The 19,651-nt window shown below is 39.8% G+C and overlaps 1 pseudogene; it reads left to right on the top strand.

The window, feature by feature from the left end:
- Positions 1 to 2,365: 2,365 nt before the first annotated feature.
- Positions 2,366 to 19,394, top strand: LOC145787884 (uncharacterized; annotated as a pseudogene).
- Positions 19,395 to 19,651: the final 257 nt, after the last annotated feature.

Genomic DNA, 19,651 nt, shown 5'->3' with positions numbered 1-19,651 from the left:
TTTAACAAAGAGCCATTCTGCTTCATCTTCCAAAAAATGTGACCAGCAAAGAGCCGCAAAATTTAACATACGTATTCGTGATATTTCTGTAAATATACAGTAAGATAGAACACCAGTATCGACAACAGCAGGTACTTCACTTTCTATTTGTCTGTTTGTCAACAATTTTTTTATTAAGAATACAATCATTTTAGCACTTTTCGTCAAACAAGTAGAAAGTAAAATCTCATAAGAAAATTATAAAAAAAAACGCTTTGCTACATCACGCCAAGACAGCCATCAAAATGTGAGGCTAGAGATCTGAATACTTGCAGACGACTTCATCCAATAAACACAATTCCCTGTGCTTTAACGCTTTTGGCAATGTTTTGTTTTTAATTTGAATAACCAGGTTCACTATTGAACCTGATACCGTTTAATTTTTGTACCTGATTAAATTATTATTATTAATTTAATAATAATAACCAAACGTAAATTTAAAATCCAACTTTTGTCAAATCTAGAGGGAGCCGCTTTAGAGGAGCTAAAGAGCCGCATGCGGCTCCGGAGCCGCAGGTTGCCGACCACTGGCCTACAGCAAGAAAGCGTGCAAATTTTAGAAAAGAAAACGAGTATCAGTTCAGTTTGATTGTCACAACGAAAAATAATATATGCCAAAAATAGTAGAGGTGTGGAAAAAGGTAGAAGCGACAAAACGCGAACGTTACAACGTGCATGATACCAAAGCAGGACAATCAGGCGTAAATACAGCACGATCACAACACCGTAGGTAGGCTATCCATCTTTATTTCAATCTTCTTAGAACGACAATAAGAAGGATAACGTTGCGCGAAAACGCTTATTCGATTTGTGGCAAACTTTGTTTACGATTACATGTCAAACTTTGCAAGAATTCTGCGGATTCGACATGTGATTACGATCGTTTCATAAGTTTCATTCTCTTGAAATAATCAAGAAACATGTAAAACGTGGTTTGCCATTTTGCCTCCAGGTTCATGTATTTTTAGTTAGTGTTGCATTAGCCTACATAAAATGTAGTTTTATTTGCATTTGCATATCAAACTTTGCAAGAATTCAGCCGATTTATAAAAGGTCGAAGTGTGAGGCGTGTTTTAAATCCCTACAGTGAGACGTAAGTTTTATAAAGATTTAAGGAGTATTACTTTTTTAATGGAGCAACATTAAGGATAGGCCAAGAAGTCAATTGAAGAGTTTTAGCTTTAAAGAAAGCCTCCCCAGTTGACAGCACGAATTGAAGTTGTGTTTTCTGCGTTTCATTTCAGAAATTCTGTCAGAGCAAAGTTGCAGAGGAGTAATGTTAAACAAACGATCTAACGGTGTAGCTTCCACGCTAGCCATTCAGACCATCCAAAGCGTACACCGTTACGTTACGGTCCAAAGCTACACCGTTATGGTTGACGAATCGCAGCTGCTCGCTGTACTAGTGAGTGCTCAGCCTTGTGCTGATAGCCGGGAAGAACGCCCCTTTCTTCACAATGTCCTCTGCCCTGGCGCCTGCTGGTTTTGTTGGCTCTTTCTTTGTTTCCACAAAGATAAGAGTTAAACTGACTGGTAAAGGGGTGGTCGAATAAGTTTGTGGCAGAATACGGTGCGATACTGATGAGCCCAGCCTCATGGGCGAAACACGTGTCTATCGCTGTCAATTCTTGCTACAAATCGGCTGCCGAGAAACAAATAACATTCTTGTTAATTAATAACCACGAACAAGTGACGCAACAACTATCAATGCTGTTTTTCGGCTGTCGGCCACTTTTGTGCCTTTCTAATAAATATACAAGAGTTTTAGCTGCCAAGACAGTTATGTCTCGCTTGCAAGAAGAAGTCTCTTCAGCTGGTAAGTCGAAGTCGTGGAGTCGGAGTAAACTAGGTTCTGAATAGTGGTTTCTGATTTTGTTATTATTCCTACAGCGTAATGCTCTTGGGACTTATAAAAAAAAATCTTCCAAACAGCACCAACAGGTTTATGCGTATTTGATTCCGAGGTTTATCGTAATCTGAAATGCAGAATCTTTTTTTCGTTACTTCTGACTTTTTAAAAATGGCATATGCAATTGGCCCTAAGAAGATAAAGCAATATACGGATATTACATAAAAGCATAACAATTCACCGCACGATTAACCATGAAGCAAACACTTCCAGAAAACTCAGCAAATTTATACCACGTGGCTAAAAATATGCTGTGATCGTGATATCTCGCGCGCTCAAGCCACAAAAATCAAAAGATGCAAATCCAAAATAACAGGTGCCAAAAAGCACATCGATTAAAATCGCGAAAGAGAGAACCGTAAAAATGTCAAAATCATAAAACGTGTTTGTCATATTCGGACTGAAGCTTTGTACCCGATGGTTGAAGTGGGCTTACGGGTTGTTATAAAAGTCAATTTTCGTGCCCACCTTCAAGCATGTGCTTATGTGTCGTTCGTCGACCCTGCAGGGTATTCCTCAATTGGTTTTGAACCGTCGTCCATCTGAGCGTCGGGAGAAAATCTCAATCTTTGGCGAGAGAATGAGATCCTATATAGCAGACATGGCCAAATGGCGGATCGCGATCCGGATCCGGATCTTTTCAACTTTTTTTGTGGATCTTTCAAGTTGGCTCTGAAAAAAATTTCAAAGTATTTATTTAAAAAAAAAATTTTTTTTTTAAATTCTTTAAAAAAAAATTTCCATTTTTTAATTAATTTTTTTTTTAAATTCTATTTTCGCTAATTGGAAACTCTGAAATACGCCATGAACCCGGATGTGTTATGACTAAATTTCTTTGTGACATCACACTTGCAGAAAGCAATTTTTCTTCTTGAAAGTGACATTGGTAAACTACTAAACTTCAGTTGTGAAGAACTGCTAGCGCTGATAACTCTCGAAGGTAATACTACCGCTGCTACGATATATGATGCTCTCATAGAAAAACTTAAGGAGCTTCAGTTGCCAATTCAGAACATCTGTGCAATTTCGACTGATGGAGCACCTGCCATGATCGGAGCATGCCACGGTAATTTTAATAGTAACAAATATTCAGTTTTATTCATCTCATTGCACTATAAAGAAAAGAACTTTATTCCTATTTGTTTATCTCAAGACAAAATTAATAAATCATGACACGTTCTAATTTACATAAACTTTTAACTTAATCTTCTGTAGGTGTTGTCAGCAAATTGAGAGCTGAGTAATGCCCTGATCTGATAGGAATTCATTGCATACTCACCAGTTTGTCCTCTGCACCAAGCTGTCAGGGGACTTTCAAGAGCTGATGACTAACTTGATGAAACTAATCAACAAATTGAAAGCAAACTCATCGCTAAAACACCGCCAATTGAGAAATTTTCTTAATCAGAATGATGCAGAATACGATGAATTACTCACCCATAATAATGTGAGATGGTTGAGTAAAGGTAATGCCTTGCGTAGGCTGTGGGACCTTCGTAAAGAGTTGATACTGTTTTTGAATGAAAAGGGTCAAAGCAGCGCTCTGCTTGAGGATACCAATCTGTACAATCTAGCTTTTCTTGCTGATTGTTTTGCCCATCTGAACAATTTGAATCTGATCTACAAGGCAAAGGTCACACTATTGTTCAAATGTGGTCCGCAGTGAAATCATTCAAGCAACAATTATTACTGTTCATTGCGGATGTCGCCAAAGATATGCTCCACTTCCCGTGTTTGAAAGTGTCTCTCCAAGAACCTTGCTGTAATGTTGATTTGCTACCATTTGTGACATTTCTGGAAAAGTTGAACACTGAGTTTTTAAGTAGGTTCAAGGAATTTTATGCAATCAGTTCAGTCATAGACCTTGTGTCACATCCACTGTCCACTGATGTTAATGGCAGTTGGAAAACCCAACTTACAGGTGAGTAGCCTATGCATTACTGGTGTCTCAAATACAGATAGAGCTGTGCAATCTCAAAGGAGATGAGATTTCTATTTCAAACTCAAGTGTGTTTTGGTCATCACCTGTAAGTTTGGAAAGGTACCCAATTACTGCTAGGCTAGCTAGAAGACTACTTACTTGCTTTGCCTCCACTTACCTGTGTGAATCGTTGTTTTCAGCAATGAATTTTGTGAAAAACAACCATAGAACACGACTTACAAATACTCATTTTCATGAACTTGTAAGAATCGCTGTAAGTAGCAGGAAACCACGTTTCGGTAGTATTGTGAAATCAAAGCCCACTAATCATTTTTCTCACTACTGTAATACCAGACCTGTTTATTGCAGCACACTCATTCAATGATTTTTAATCAAATTATGTATATGTATATATCGTATCTTGACGCCTTGTTTTAGATGTACCCAAATAATTGCATGTTTTTTGTATGATACAAAAGGAAAAATGCACATCTTCAGCTCATTGTGGATCTTTAAGTTGTCAGATTTGGCGGTAGTGGATCATGGCCAAAATTATTTGGCCATCCTTGCTATATAGGCTACAAACACACAAGTCCCCAAGCAACTAAAATGGCAGCCTACTGCAGCCTTTATAATAACAACAACAATGTTGCTACTATGTTGTGTGACTTAAAACATTGTGTCGGTAACAAGAATACTACGTTCATTCCAAACGTGGTAAAGCAACGCCTGGGGTGTGAATATTATCTTGGTCGTTTTATTGTCTTTCTTGGGACATCTTACGCAAGATATTTCGCCGTAACAGGCGGGGTTTTTAAAATGTGCCTGCCCGTGCATGGGGAAGTAGTGGATAAATTACTATTATTTGTTTGAACAGTAGATTTTCCACGATTTTCTGAGCTGCAGTCGACTAGTTGGCCCTTCATTTGCATTCAGTTCTTTCATTTTATCCAAGCGGTTTTGGCCTAAAACTTTAAGGACGATTTTTGTTGAAGAATCGCTGTTTTTTTGGAATATGGGATTTTCAAAGCACATTGAAACAAACTTGTAACATATAAATGTAATAACCTATTATAACCAAAAGCCAATGTAGGCAGCCAGTTTTGTTCATTAGTATACAGTTAGAAACAGAATGCTACTCAACCACGACAAAGGCTAAAACATCGTAAAACTAATGCACATGACCAATTGACCAGACGGCACAATTTAACCACAATACCGGTCAATTGACCGGTAGGGCATTTTGCTTTGCGATATTTTATGCAAGTGACTTTATGTTTAGCCGGTATTTCGTATAATCCTCGAGTTAAGTATGAACTATGTGTAGAGGTGACGAGTTTAGCTAGCTGGGGTCTTATAATTATCGCTTTATCGACGTAACTTTATATCAAAGCACGCTTGATATCGACAAGAAATAGAAAAAACAACTGAACTGAACTGAAGACATAACTTCCCTGGGTATAATTGGATTTCCGCAAGATGATGATGTTGTTTCTGCTTGTTTGTTTTATTTGTTTTTGTCATTGTTTCGTGCCATCAAGTTGTAACTATTTTGTGAGTCGTGCAAGGCCTGGTGCGTTGCGCTTCAAATGGCTTTGCCCTTGATCTATCTGCACTGTCTAAGTATCAAAGGCTTTGCCCTTGGTAGAATTTCTTTGTGGGTTTTTTTTTGCCTGCCTTGCTCTTCTTTGCTATGAGCTCAACGCATCAAGATGTGTTCCCCTCACGACCATCAGCACTCTTGATAACGCACCATGGCCGATCTTTATAGCAAATGTTTATTTATAAACTTCTTGAAAATTTCAGCTAAAGCTATATATTATGGGCTGTTGTTTTTTTTTTTTTAATATATATTTTTGTTTGTAACATTTTCTTTCATTTTCTATTCTATCTTAAATTTTTCTGAAGGTGTTGCGACCGTGCCAAATCCTTCAATTAATAACTTACTTCGGCCACAAGCACGTTTTAACGTTTGCGTTTTATCGCTTCTACCTTTTTCTCGACCTTTGCTATGTAGACGTGTATTGTTTTTGCTGTAATGGTCAGAAATAAAAACAACTGAACTGAATTGAACTACGTAACCTACTTTATGAAGATAGTCGCTTCATATCAAAAACTTGGTGTAAAACCAATATGGGTAAGCTAATCAGGGGCGCCGGAAGCGGGAGGCAGGGGAGGCGGATGCTCTTAATTTTTCTGTGGATAGGGGCCAATGGTGCCCTTTTAAGGTCATGTAAGCTACTGCACATTTTTCAATACGATATAACAATTTCAGCTATTCACTTTTAGCCTAATTATAATCTTTCATTTCTGCCTCAAAATCATATTCACGTCATAAAATTCTGCATCACAGTAGGTTAGCCTACATCATTTCATTACTCGATGATGAACTGATGGATGAGCATTATCGCTATATCTTATCTTAAAACTTTGAACAAAAATAGTCTTTCAGCAACACAAGTGTCCTTTTTTCATGATCCTGCCCCCCCCCCCCCCAGTCAAAAACCGTTCCTTCGCCCCTGTATATAATATATATATACCAAGAACTACCATTTCTAGCACTAGTTGTTTTTGGTGAATTGAGTGGTCAATGCTAAAAATACTTGAATTTTCTCCTATTAACAACGCAGAAAAATATGAAAAAAGTAAGTGCAGGATTACTACACAAAATCCAGTTAGCAGAAAAAGAAGAAAAAGGGAGCATTGTACAAAATAAGAACAGTCATTTTAGTTTGTTTGTGGATATCCGTTAAAACAGCAAGGCGTTTTCGCAGATGTATTGAAAGTCTCAATTGTTGCACAAAAACATTTTGCTCTCAGCAATAACCTCTATAGCCTTAAAAGTCATGACTTAGTCTTGACTTAGTTATGTTAGTTAGTTAGTTAGTTATGTTATGACTTATCTATGGTTTTACGATGGCCAGCAAAAATAACATAGCCTACAGGTTTAGCACATGACCCGCACACATAGCGTATGTTGCACAGTTGCAGCATTGCTTTCGAGTTTTTTTTTTTTAATACAGTTTCCAAGTGGTTCTTTTTCTCAGACAATGCAGCAGCTCTGCTAGCAGTAGCAGTTACAGACTGTTGTGGGAGCGGCGGTCTACAAGGGAAATGTGTTTCGAAAGCTGCAGTGGTGACAAACTGCTACTACCACAGCGAACCCGTAGCATCAGGCTAAAGCAGATTGTTTGCATCTACTGTACAATTGTAAAATTGTATAAATGTAACATCCACTTTTGCAAATATGTTTTTGTCTAAGTTTAAAACATAGCTAATATTAACACCATTAGCAAACAGCAAACATTAGCAAACAGCAAACATTAGCAAGCAGCACCATAATTAAAAGACCACTTATCGCTTCCCGTCAACTACGCTCGTGACACCTCTATGAAATACACACAGGTCTGAAATGAGATCGGAAGTCATTGCTAAGAAAGAGATGCTTATTGGTTGCTGCGAAAAAATAACTGTAGCTACGATATATCAATTACAATGTACAGTAAAACTGTTAAAAAGATCACAATTAAAATAAATGATAGTAGCATCACAGCAACGAGAGGCTGCAAAGTGACCATTCAAAGTCTTCAAGTCAACCAGCCTGTCCAGCCACCTTTAAACTCATCAATGATTGAGACAAATAAATAACAGTGAATTAAGCAGCTGCTGTCTAAGCTGATAAGAAATTAAAAATTTAGGTAGGCTAAGCCAACGTATCCTATATTGAAATTGCAAGGCTGATTAGTAGTCTAATTAGCATTTGCCTAATAGCCTATGTATCAATAATTTTCCTTTTGTAGGCTAAGTTATATTCTTTTAAAAGTTGTGAAGGGGGATTTGCGAATTTCAAGCGGTATATAACTTCCAATTTTTGCGCCAGGGTATTTTATAGAGCGTTGTAGTTTAGTGGTTGTGTATCGATAATAATAGTAATCTAGGTTGGTCGAGTTTCGAGTAGTCACTAGTCAGGTTGTAAATTTCGTTGCATTTTTTAAAGTAGTTTTGGAAAGTGCCGGGTAATGAATTGAAACTAACTGTTACCGTAGGCTATATAAATTTAGCTATTTCAAAGTTGTATAGATCTTTTAACTTTAGGATATCGAATTGTTTAAAAAAGGGTGTGACATGGTCAGCCCATTTGCCTTTCGCAACAGCATTGACTGCCTTATTTTGCAAAACACTAAGCTTTCAGATATGTGTTTTGCATGACGGCCCCCAAATCAGTCCGTATATTAGGTAAGGATAGCTGAAGCATAGCGTTAGCTGATATATAATGTTTAAATTTAGAGAATATACCAACAGATTTGGAGAGTTTTGAAGATAGAAGCATCAATATGAGGAAGAAAAGAAAGATTCTTGTCAATGAAGATCAGGGTCTATGAGAGGGGGGTACGGAGGGGACGGCGTACCCTTGAAGGCCCAGGCCTGTGTTTGTTGGGGGGCCCGAAATTGTGGTTTTATAGTTTACCCGCAGAAATGTTTGGTTAAAACCATCTTAAACGACTGATTTCAAGCATAAAAGTTGTTATTTTTTAGTCCAGGGGGGGGGGGGCGTAATCTAGTAAAAGGGTCCAGAAAGGTAATCGAGTGCTTTGCGAGCAAATTAGGGGCCCAAAGTGGTAATTTAATGTTTTACGTGCAAAAATGTTCTGTTAAAAGCACTCTAAATTAAATCATAAAAGTTAGTTATTCTCCTGTCCTTGGGGGAGGGGCATAGTGTAGCAAAAGCAAGTTTGAGAAAGACCCGGGCAAAAAGCCTGGGTGTTTTTTTTTTGTGTGTTTTTTAAAAACTATTTGACAAAGGTAGTTTCACGCTTATTTCACTTCAAAATGAATTTCGAAGTTAGAGCAGGAGCCGGAGAATACTTTCGGAGCAGGACCGGAGCCGGAGTCAAAAAAGTGACTTTTCTCGTTCACCTCTGCTAGTGCTGGGCATGTGGTGAATGCAAAAGTTAATGAAGAAAGGTTAGGATTGGTCAGATCATTAATTTGATTATGTTTTAACAAGATGTTATGTTTGAGCCTTGGTAGAGAGCTTGGCTTGTACCAGATACATGATATAACACTCAGTAACGTTAACGGATTTAACATAAACACACAAAAAAAAAACATGAAAAAGCTACTAAATCCAACGTTTTCGACACCACATAGTGTCCTCTTCAGAAATAATTATAAGCTACATCTAAGAAAAATAAAAAAATGAATTTAAAATTTTTACATTAAAGATGTACAATAAGCGACAGCACCATCAACAACTGACACACGAATTCAATGCAGGATACACAAATTGGCGAGGGACAGATCACATTATATGCACAACACAAAATAATAGTTTTATTGCAGCCTGATACTATCATTGCACACAGATATCAAATTCTGCAGTAGCCTAAAATGTTGTGTGGTGTGCAATACGTCTAAGCAAACATCACGCGTTTTGTCCAAGACAAAAGGGCCCGAGGTGAGAGGGGGGCCCGGAATGACTCTTCGTACCCCTAGTGAAAATTTCTCTCAGAGGCCCTGATGAAGATACCAGGGTAGTTAGCAGTGTCAACGTTTGTTTTTAGTTGGGCGTTGCCGTAAAATACTTCAACATCAGTTGATATTTGGTTGGTCCTCGATGCAATTATTAAAAAAAATTTATCGCACGTGAATTGGCAGTGAACCAACGTTTCACTTCTTTCAGTTCAAGATTAATTAAACTTTGAAAACTCAATAAATTATCGGCTTGACAAAACAAGTGTCATCAGCAAATAAACTAGGAACACAAGAAACACAGTTTGATATATCATTTATGTACGGTATAGTAAAAAAAATGTTTGCATACAGGTTAACCTTTTTTAAATCTTCATCTCCGGTGTCAATAGAAAGTTGAAGAAGCCTAACAAAATTTCGGCATAAAAAGATGTTAGGCCTACTCTACTTGAGGCATAGAATATCACATCAGTCTTAACAGTGGAAGTCATTATGTTTCTGTATTCTTTTGCAGAGATGTACGCATACCCGAAAATTCTACGCCGTAGACTTGCGGCGTAGACTTTTTGTTTACGCTAATGCTTACGGCCACATTTTTTTGGATAGTTGTCGCTTGAGGCTACGCCGTAAAGTTTTCGCGGTTTTTTAACGTATAGCGCCAGCCGCCAACATATACTTTTTAGTGTATTTTTTTCGCTACAACACGCCAATATCTTCCTGCGATGCAGTTGAAAGAATGTTTTCAATGGGCAAAGACATATTGAAACCAAAACGCAGCAAAATGTCAGATGAACACTTTCAGATGTTTGTGTTTCTTTCTGGAAATTCAAAATAAAACTTGTTTGTTTCGAGTGGTTTATACCGTGTGAATGTTTGGCACCTAGCAAACAAAAAAGAGTTTACGCTAGTGTATGCTGACTCCGCCAACTTTTTTTACAAGTTACGTTGACGCATACGGCGTATGGTTTTTTGAACGTTTGCGTTTACGCTGACGGCGTCAATATTTTTTGTATACAAGCGCATCACCGTTCTTTTGTTTGCTAGCGTATTTTGCCTCCAAGTTTGCGCACACATTTTGGCTTCGTGAACGAAGAAGCTTCCAAATCAAGCGGCGCTGGGTTCGACTCTCGGGGTGTGCCCTAGAGTAACGCACGTTACAGACTGCTTTTAATTCTGCGGCATCCAATGGATTGCATAATTCCCCTACAACAACACTTCAACAATTGCAAACTTTACTTTGTCCATCGCGGTGTCCGGGCCTGCGTCAGTGGTTCAAAGCCTCTACAAGTATGCGAAACTTCCAAAATTAACCTTGCATGAAAGCTTTCCCATTGCGAGGATAAACATCCAATCAATCAGTTTCCAAAGAATGTTTTTGCTTCTTTGTGGTAACCAGCATCTCGGCGGTCAACAGCCTTCTCAGTTAATTTCTAGAAATCTTATTATTTAGCCTAATAAAAAATGCAAATTAAATTCAATTCTCAAAACAAATAATCCGAATATAGAATATTAAAGATGATAGAGTCACGCATTAGTTAAGCTTAAAATGATAAGTTAGTGCTTTGTTTAACGAAAATATATATTCAAGAATCAAAAGCCGAAGTTAAAAGAGAAAAATAGAAGACATACATATAATTATGATATGTAGCCTAAACTTTCACCAGAAATCAGTGGAGGGATGGAGTGATCGCTCCTCCAAAGCACAAAAAAATTAACTATCATGTCATAATGTAACTGTAGTTATAAAAATAAATGACTGCAACTGTAACTGTCATAAATGACTAAGGGTTAGATGCACCAACACCGATTAACTTAAACAATGATTAAAGTTAATCATTGTTTAACTAAACAGTGATTAAAGTTAATTTGTTGTTGGTATGCACCAACAAAATTTTGTTCATGATTAGTTGATCAATGATTTAATAAGACTGTTGATGGTTTTTGCTGAGTCATTACTGTCGCAATGAGTATTTCTTTGATTTGTTTTGGGGTTCAGTACAGTTCAGTGGTAGAAAAAGGTGCATGCATTGTTTGTTCATGGCAATGGCAAAAAGCGTTATATTTGCTGATAAGTTATTTGTAGGGGGGGTATGTTAAAATACAAATTTGGATTACAAACTCGGAGTACCCCCCGAAATAATGCCACTGGGCGTAAAAAAACATACCATGAAAAAAATTTTGGGTTGTCCCTACACTACAGTAACTCCCCGCTACCGGGGGGTTTTACGAGCGATTGTCAAAATACATGGGATTTGATACCTAAAATTTGAACTGGTGGTCATAGACGGCTGGGACTAATCTCAAAAGTTTTGTTTTGAAAAGTTAAGATCGGAATGTAACGGTTTCAGAATTATCAGGTGTATAGATTGGCCCAGACAGGCCCGTTTTGGTCCGAAATGGCCTATCGTGATTGTATGAAATTCAAAATTTTACTTTAATAATAAGGGGGTATTTTTTTGTTTAAAACGTTATGATTCGAATTGGTACTTTCAAATGAATCATATGAAATGCAATATGGATTATGCAATCAAGATTTTCTTTTTTCACTCCACTCTACTGCACATATTGCAATATAACAATTTCTGCTATTCGGTATTCAGAAGGTGCAGCCTGATGTTGCAATTACCAAGAGCTAATACAACACCAGTACTAGAAACCTTTGCTGGTAAGTTAAGTCAGGGTCAGGGCCCTCACTTTCAAGGAAATTTCCTTATTTTATAGAAATTTAGTTCCAGTTTGAACTTTTAAGGACTTTTAACACTCACTAACGCCATTGGCTGTCATTTTTGTACATTTTGCATGTAAATGATCGTGTATTTCTCATATCAGTGTTTTTTTGTGAATCCAGTGTTTTTTTCCAGTCAAATCTAGTACTTTTCCATAACAAGAGAGTGGCAACATTGGTCGTCATATCCCCTACTTAAATTTATTGCAAAGCCTGCCAAACATGAAAGAGAAAAAATATGCGTGGTGAATTTCAGACAGACCAAAAAAGGCAACACATAAAAAGAAAAAGCTTTTAGGTATGGACAGTATAAACAACTTCAAAGCGACGCACAAGGCAGGCTACACGTAAGTTGCAGGTGAAAGTATTTGGTTTTGTACCTTACTTGAAAAGAAGGATTTTGCAAATGATTATAATTATCACTTGGGCGATTTTTTGTTATGAAAGTTACTTTGTCACTAAAGTTACCAAAAGTCACTTTTTGTGTTTTTAGGTTACTTTTCATTTGTTAGGTCACTTTATTTTACATGCTTTTTTCGCCTAATTTTCCTATTTATTTATCTTTCATTGCTACTGGAGAGATGAATTATTGCCAAGATTTTTAATATATCTTCTACTATGGTAGGCTACGGATTTTAGGTTTGCACGAGCCGTCGAGCCCATACTGGTTCGTATTGCGTGTATTCCCGAAAACTCGTAAAGCAATTTTTTCGATGAAACAAATTGTGTTAACTATGTTCAACCACTTGTTTTCCTTGCAACAGCAAAAGTGTTTGACTGACAGAAACTTTCTGCCAGAGAATGTAAAACATTACACAGTGTAATTTGAATGTGTAATTATGATTTGACCACAATTTGAAACTAATTTAGATGCTTTTTATGTTGAATAGCCGCTATTTCTTTCGCTTTCTTATTTTCGTTGAATAAATTTACTTTTTTGCAAAATTAAAGTCACTTTTTTGAGTTTTTTAGGTTACAAAAAATCGCTCTAATTATCACGTTTCATTTTGCGCCTATCGCGACAACATACAGTGCATTGTGATTACAAATAGGGTTGCCAGAGGTTAATATAAAAAAGAGCCCAAGCTTATGCAAAAAGTAGCCCAAAAGTAGCCCAATTTTTTTGGGGGTTCTAAAATAGAGCCCAAAATGGAGCCCAAGCAAAGAGATAGGCTATTATACAAAATTCTTCCAGAGCGCTTGATCATCAGTCCCAAAATATAAGAGTTTTTCCAGTTCTTCACATCTTTCAGACAGATTGGTAACCATGCATTCACTCAACTGTTAGTTAAAATAACTACAAACAAGTATACCGGTACCTAAACACAAAAAATGGTTAAATGGCTTTTCGTGATGAACTAACGCATCGAGAGTGTTCCCTTCAAGACCATCAACAGTTTAGATAACCTACCAAGGTCGATCAACGTAGAAACTATCTTTATGTCTTGTTTTTTTTACTCATATAAATTGTTGGAGCTGGTATACAAGTCCCCCCCTTGGTAACTCATGACAAAGACAGGACTCAACCAAACATATAGGGTGAAACTACTTTACAGTACCTTTGCTTATAGGGTGAAACTACTTTACCCTTGCTTTACTGTTCACACACTTCAATCCACATGTTTTGGTCAATTCCTCTTTGTCATGAGTTGCCAAGGGGGGGGGGACTTGTATACCAGCTCCAAATCGTTCAAAAAAAAATTCACTACCGTAGCTTATTTTTCCTCATCTTTCTACATTTGTAAAAACTTTAGTAAGGTGTTGCGACCATGCCATAACTGATTGTCCTGCTTTGGCATCATGCACGTTATAGCATAGCGTCCGTGTTTTGTCGTTTCTACCTTTTTCTATACCCCCGCTATGTTTGACATATTGTTTTTCGTTGTGATGGTCAGAAATAAAAGGCAGTGGTTATTTGACCGGCTCCGGTCTTTGAATCTGAAACACTATTTGACCGGTCATGACGTCACTACATAAGCACTTTTTTTCTTTCAAAGCAAAAGACGATAAGAGCTTTAAGTTTTAAATTCAACACGCTTTCTTCAACTGAATCCGTGGCGCACACGTGACGTCTCGGGCTGCCATTTTAGAGGGAATGAGTTCGATACTACCCGGAAGCGTTCTTTTTTTTTCTTTTTTTTTAACTACAAAAGGATACAAACTGATATGAATGAATCAACAAGTGAATAAAAAAGCTTCAAAACGAATTAAAAAAGTTTTTTCTAGTTTTTATTTTTAACAAATTCCTTTCATTTCTTAGCACAAATTCTCTGAAAAAATCACACCTTCTAATAGGCTGTAAGATTACGTTTCGCTGAAGTCCGAAGTTAAAAATTAAATCCAGTCTCATTGTCGCACAACAATCAGTCAAGTTTCAAATCATCATCTCAACCAACCCTTCAAGACAACTTTCCACTTGTCGCGGTACTCCCCTCCATGGAACCCAAATAATAATGTGTTTTGTGCATCACTGGGGAGACAAACTCGTAGTAGCACGTGATTGGTCCTCTCTTCCACAGTTCTGGAATGTGACGTTAGATTTAGTGAGAGCGCAGTGTTTGTTTCTTCGTTATGAGAGATGCGCTCCTCTCTTGTAAGAAGCCATTTTTATTTCTGAAACTTGAAAAAGAAAGTTAGTTCGTTTTGGACGTCTGCTTAACGGTCGCTTATTACAGTCAAGCACTGGATATATGTTTAAATGCATAATCGATTTATTTCGGATCTGGTATCAAAGTAATGATTATATATTGGAGATACAACCCTCAACCTTTGGATGTACAGTAACGTGGAATAAACTACTGGACGCAGTGAACAGTGAATACGGTAATAAGTAGGCTACACAGTTATTGTTATACAGTTACACGGTCGCGTCGCCGAAGCGACTTCCATCACAGTTGCTTCGTAGACCGTGTGGCGCTTAGCAAAGGGCTAAGCTGGTGACCCCAACCCATCCATAAGCGGAAAGGCGACATTGGTGACCCCGACGTGATTGGATTTGGAACGTTGCAACAATTTTTTATGTAACTAAACTTGGCCTAATTCAACCAACATGGAGTTTATTGTTATTGTAGTGTCACTTTTGGCTATTGTGACGTCATTTTTAACTACCTTACTGTATTTCGTAGTGCGTAGCATTAATACTAAGGCAAATAATAACGCCACAGAGGCTTTTCACACTGCTGCACAAAATATTATGAACTTGTCGGCAAACGTACCAGTATCAAAAAAACTTAAATTACCTGTGTTTACTCATAGCAATGTGCAATTATGGTTATCATTGTGTGAATCTGCGTTCATGCAGCACCCTGACATGAGCTCACGTGATAAGTTCGATTGCATCGTACAAAAATTTGATCCTAAGCAATTAGCTGATATGACAGAAATTTTGGATAATTGTGTACATTGTGATTTACCGTATGAAAATTTTAAAACTTTGATCACTGCCGAGAATATGAAGTCTTCTACGGAGAGACTTCACGAGTTCTTACATGGTAACAAAGATCGAGGCCTTAAGCCGACCGAGCTCTTAAAGCGTTTACGTCAGTTAGTTGCTATAAACGGTCGTGTTCCTGAGAATTTTTTTCCTCTCCTTCGCATAGTTTTTCTTGACCGTCTTCCTCCTGGAGTGCGACAACTTTTAACCATCTGTAAGGGTGACGATCTTCAAACGCTCGCCGAACGAGCAGATGACATCATTGCTGCGGGAGAGCCATCTAATTCTGCTCCCACGCAAGATACCAATAAACAGCCAGAAATTAACTTCCACTTGGAGAACCGCATTTCTTCACTCGCGGACCGCCTGGAGGAGCTCCAAACCTCCATTACTGCTTCTTCTGACTCTCGTTCATGTACAACCTCGATGTCTACACTGAGCTCGCCTGCGAATTTTAGGCGCTCGGAGCCGAGTACCTCTACTCCGAAAATTACGGACTCCACCGACTTCAAACCCAAACCGAGGTCCAATGACTCAAGGCGTGTTTTATGCTATTACCACCTCACATATGGTAATAAGGCACATCGCTGTGAAAAACCTTGCTCTTGGGTCCCAAGAGGCAAGCCAAAAAACGAATAACGCCGAGGGATGGACGAGTGGGCAGCCTCGGCTCCGCAGGACCTACGACACATTCCGCTCTTTTCATGATTCTTGACACTCTTACTGACATTAACTTTTGTGTTGATACAGGATCGACCTTTTCGTTGTTGCCGCGTCGTTATACCGACGTTTCCGAACCGCAATCCAGTCTACGCGCAGCTAATCACACTGCGGTTAACATTTTTGGCGAAAGACCATTGACTTTGTCGCTTGGTTTTGACCGCACATTTGAGTGGACGTTCCGCGTTGCAGACGTAGATTTTCCCATTCTTGGACTGGATTTCTTACGCCATTTTTGTTTAACACCTGACGTTGTTAACGGCCGTCTCCTACAGACGACCCCAGCCGATCCCTGTGTATCGAGTACTGACTTTGCTCCTGATACGGATTTGTCTACTTCACCTACTGATGCTTCTGAAGTTCAACTCTATTCTGATGCCTGTTCACCTTCTGCGAGCACGGCACAGATTCCTGCTGAACTAGCTTTCCTAGAGGAAGAGTTTCCTTCTGTTTTTGAGCTGGAGAACTTCAACCGTCCAGTTCGCCACACAACGGAACACTATATTCCTACCAATGGTCCACCTGTGTGCCAACGGGCACGACGACTATCTCCAGAAAAGCTGGAGGGTCTCCGCAAGGAACTGCAGACGCTCCTTGACTTGGACATTATAGAACCGGCGAACTCTCCATACGGTACACCAGTACACCTTGTACCCAAGCCAAATGGGCGGTACAGAATCACGGGTGATTTTCGCTTGCTCAACAAACAAACCACGAAAGACTCCTACCGCATACCCTATCTTCACGACTTTGTAGACCACCTCTCTGGATCCACTATCTTCTCCAGCCTGGATCTCGTGAAGAGCTACCACCAGATACCCATAGCAAAACAGGATCGTCACAAGACGACCCTTGTGACTCCAATGGGGAGTTACAACTTCAAACGTACAGCTATGGGTCTCTCGGGTGCCGCACAGACGTTTCAGCGCTTCATGGATGAAGTGCTGCGGGGTCTTCCCTATGTCTATTGTTACATTGACGACGTCCTCGTCCATTCTCGAGACTTAGAGGAGCACAAACGCCACCTATCTCAGGTGTTCAAACGTCTTGACCACTACGGTCTCATCCTCAACAAGGAAAAATGTTCCTTTGCGGTACCCGAACTGAAGTTCCTAGGACACCAGCTCGACTCGAGCGGCATACGGCCGCTTCCTGGCAAAGTCTCAGCTATCCTGAATTTTCCTCTACCCACCACCGTAAGACAATTACGATGTTTCCTGGGTATGCTCAACTTCTACCGCATGTTCATACCACACTGTGCGGAAATCCTTCAACCTCTGTACACTTCCTTACCGCCTGGTAAGTCGTCAAAGAAACCTCTGATCTGGACTGACATCATCAAGCATGCTTTTGAGACTGCGAAACAGAGCCTCGCGAAAGTCACGTTACTCTCTCACCCCGTTCATGGTGCTCCCATCCAACTAGTCACAGACGCGTCAGATACTGCCGCTGGCGCTGTTGTTCAACAACTCATCGATGGCGAAGCCAAGCCGCTCATGGTTTTTTCTCGTTTCTTTAATACAGCTCAACAGAAGTATAGTGTCTTTGACAGGGAGCTTACAGCCATGTACCTCGCCGTCCGACATTTCTCCTACTTCCTTGAGTCACGTGATTTCACAATCTTTACAGATCACCGTCCGCTAGCTGCAGCTTTCAGCGCAACGATGGCGAAAGCCACAGCACGACAGTTACGTTACTTGGCCTACGTCAGTGAGTTCTCCACTGATGTTCGCTACTTAAAGGGTAGTGAAAACTTGGTCGCAGACTGTCTCAGTCGCGCTGCAGTCAATGCCATTTATGAAGATGGTATCAACTTCGACTTTTGTGACCTGGCCATTGCTCAACACGATGACACCTCCTTAGCTGACTTTCGTATGAGTCCTACCTCTCTTACGTTGGAAAAACGACTCCTACCTGAACACGGCATCTCCATCGAGGGGGATACCTCAACTGGACGCTTTAGAGTCCTGTTGCCGACGACGTATCGCCAAACAGTTTTTGACAAACTGCACAACCTCAACCACGGAGGAATCAAATCAACACAACGCCTTATTGCTCAACGCTACGTTTGGCCTGACATGAAGGCTGACATTAAAGCTTGGGTTAAGACATGTGTCTCTTGTCAACGCGCCAAAATTCAACGGCACGTCTCGGCGCCTCTAACTCATTTTCCTACTCCTGACAAACGTTTTGCGAATGTCCATGTTGATATCGTTGGAGAACTACCTGAGTCCAGCGGATATTCGTATCTCCTCACCGTTATTGACCGCCACACGCGTTGGGTCGAAGCCCTACCGTTGACCAGCATTACTGCACGTGCATGTGCTGATGCCTTTCTCTGGGGTTGGGTATCACGCTTTGGCGCCCCTGTCACCATGGTCACTGACCGTGGTCGACAATTCACCTCTCTCCTGTGGAAAGAGCTATGCCAATACCTTGGGTGTGATCATCGTACAACTACTGCTTACCACCCTGCTTGCAACGGATTAGTTGAAAGGGTGCATCGCACACTCAAAACTGCCATCAGAGCTCAATCCAACCCAAACAACTGGTTCTCCCACCTCGGATTGGCACTCCTGGGCACTCGTGCAGTGATAAAGAAAGATCTTGGTTTTTCTTCTGCTGAAGCCACACTTGGCACCACCCTTCGTTTACCAGGTGATTTTTTTGCAGACCCCGTTGTAGGTCCTGTCAATTCTCACTACGTGCGTCAGTTACGTGATTTTGTCAACAATTTTCCTTACATACGCCGCGTCATGGCAAACGCTCTGTTTATATGGACGCTGACCTTGACACATGCTCACACGTTTTTATACGACATGATGCAGTGAAGGGACCGTTACGTCCACCTTACGACGGGCCTTACCGTGTAATCGATCGTTGTGAGAAGTACTTTACCGTTGACATCGCTGGTCGCACTGATACAGTTACCATTGACAGATTAAAACCTGCTTATATGGACACTTCCCCTGATGAGGATTTTTCAAGTCATGCCGAAACGTCACTGCCGTTTCGAGACGATACGTTCTTAACTTCTTCGACTTCTTCTATGCAGTACGTTCGTTCCCAGGATGATCCTAGGGTTTCCGATGAGCTCCCAGTCTCATCGACCGCTTCGCACTACGTGACACGTACCGGCAGAGAAGTCAGGTTACCTACTCGTTTCCGGAAGTGATGAACCCTTGCCTTTACCGTACCTTTCTGCTGTACACAGTTCCTTTTTTTTTACCTTACCTTGAGTCTAGGGATTCTGTGTTCGTGTCCCTTCGTTTCTCTGGTGAGTCTTGAACATCTTTGAGTATGAGTGTGATTCAAAATTTTTGACTTACTTTAGACACCTTCCTTATGAAGGACTCTTACTGCCTTGTATATACTTTGTAGATATTCACCTCCAACACTGCTGTAGACTGGGTGACACAACTTTGAAAGATC

This window comes from Aplidium turbinatum, chromosome 18 (assembly GCF_918807975.1).
Source record: "Aplidium turbinatum chromosome 18, kaAplTurb1.1, whole genome shotgun sequence".
In the NCBI taxonomy this organism is placed as follows: Eukaryota; Metazoa; Chordata; class Ascidiacea; order Aplousobranchia; family Polyclinidae; genus Aplidium; species Aplidium turbinatum.
The sequence above is the reverse complement of the archived record's forward strand: the minus strand, read 5'-3'. Positions and strand labels throughout refer to the sequence as shown.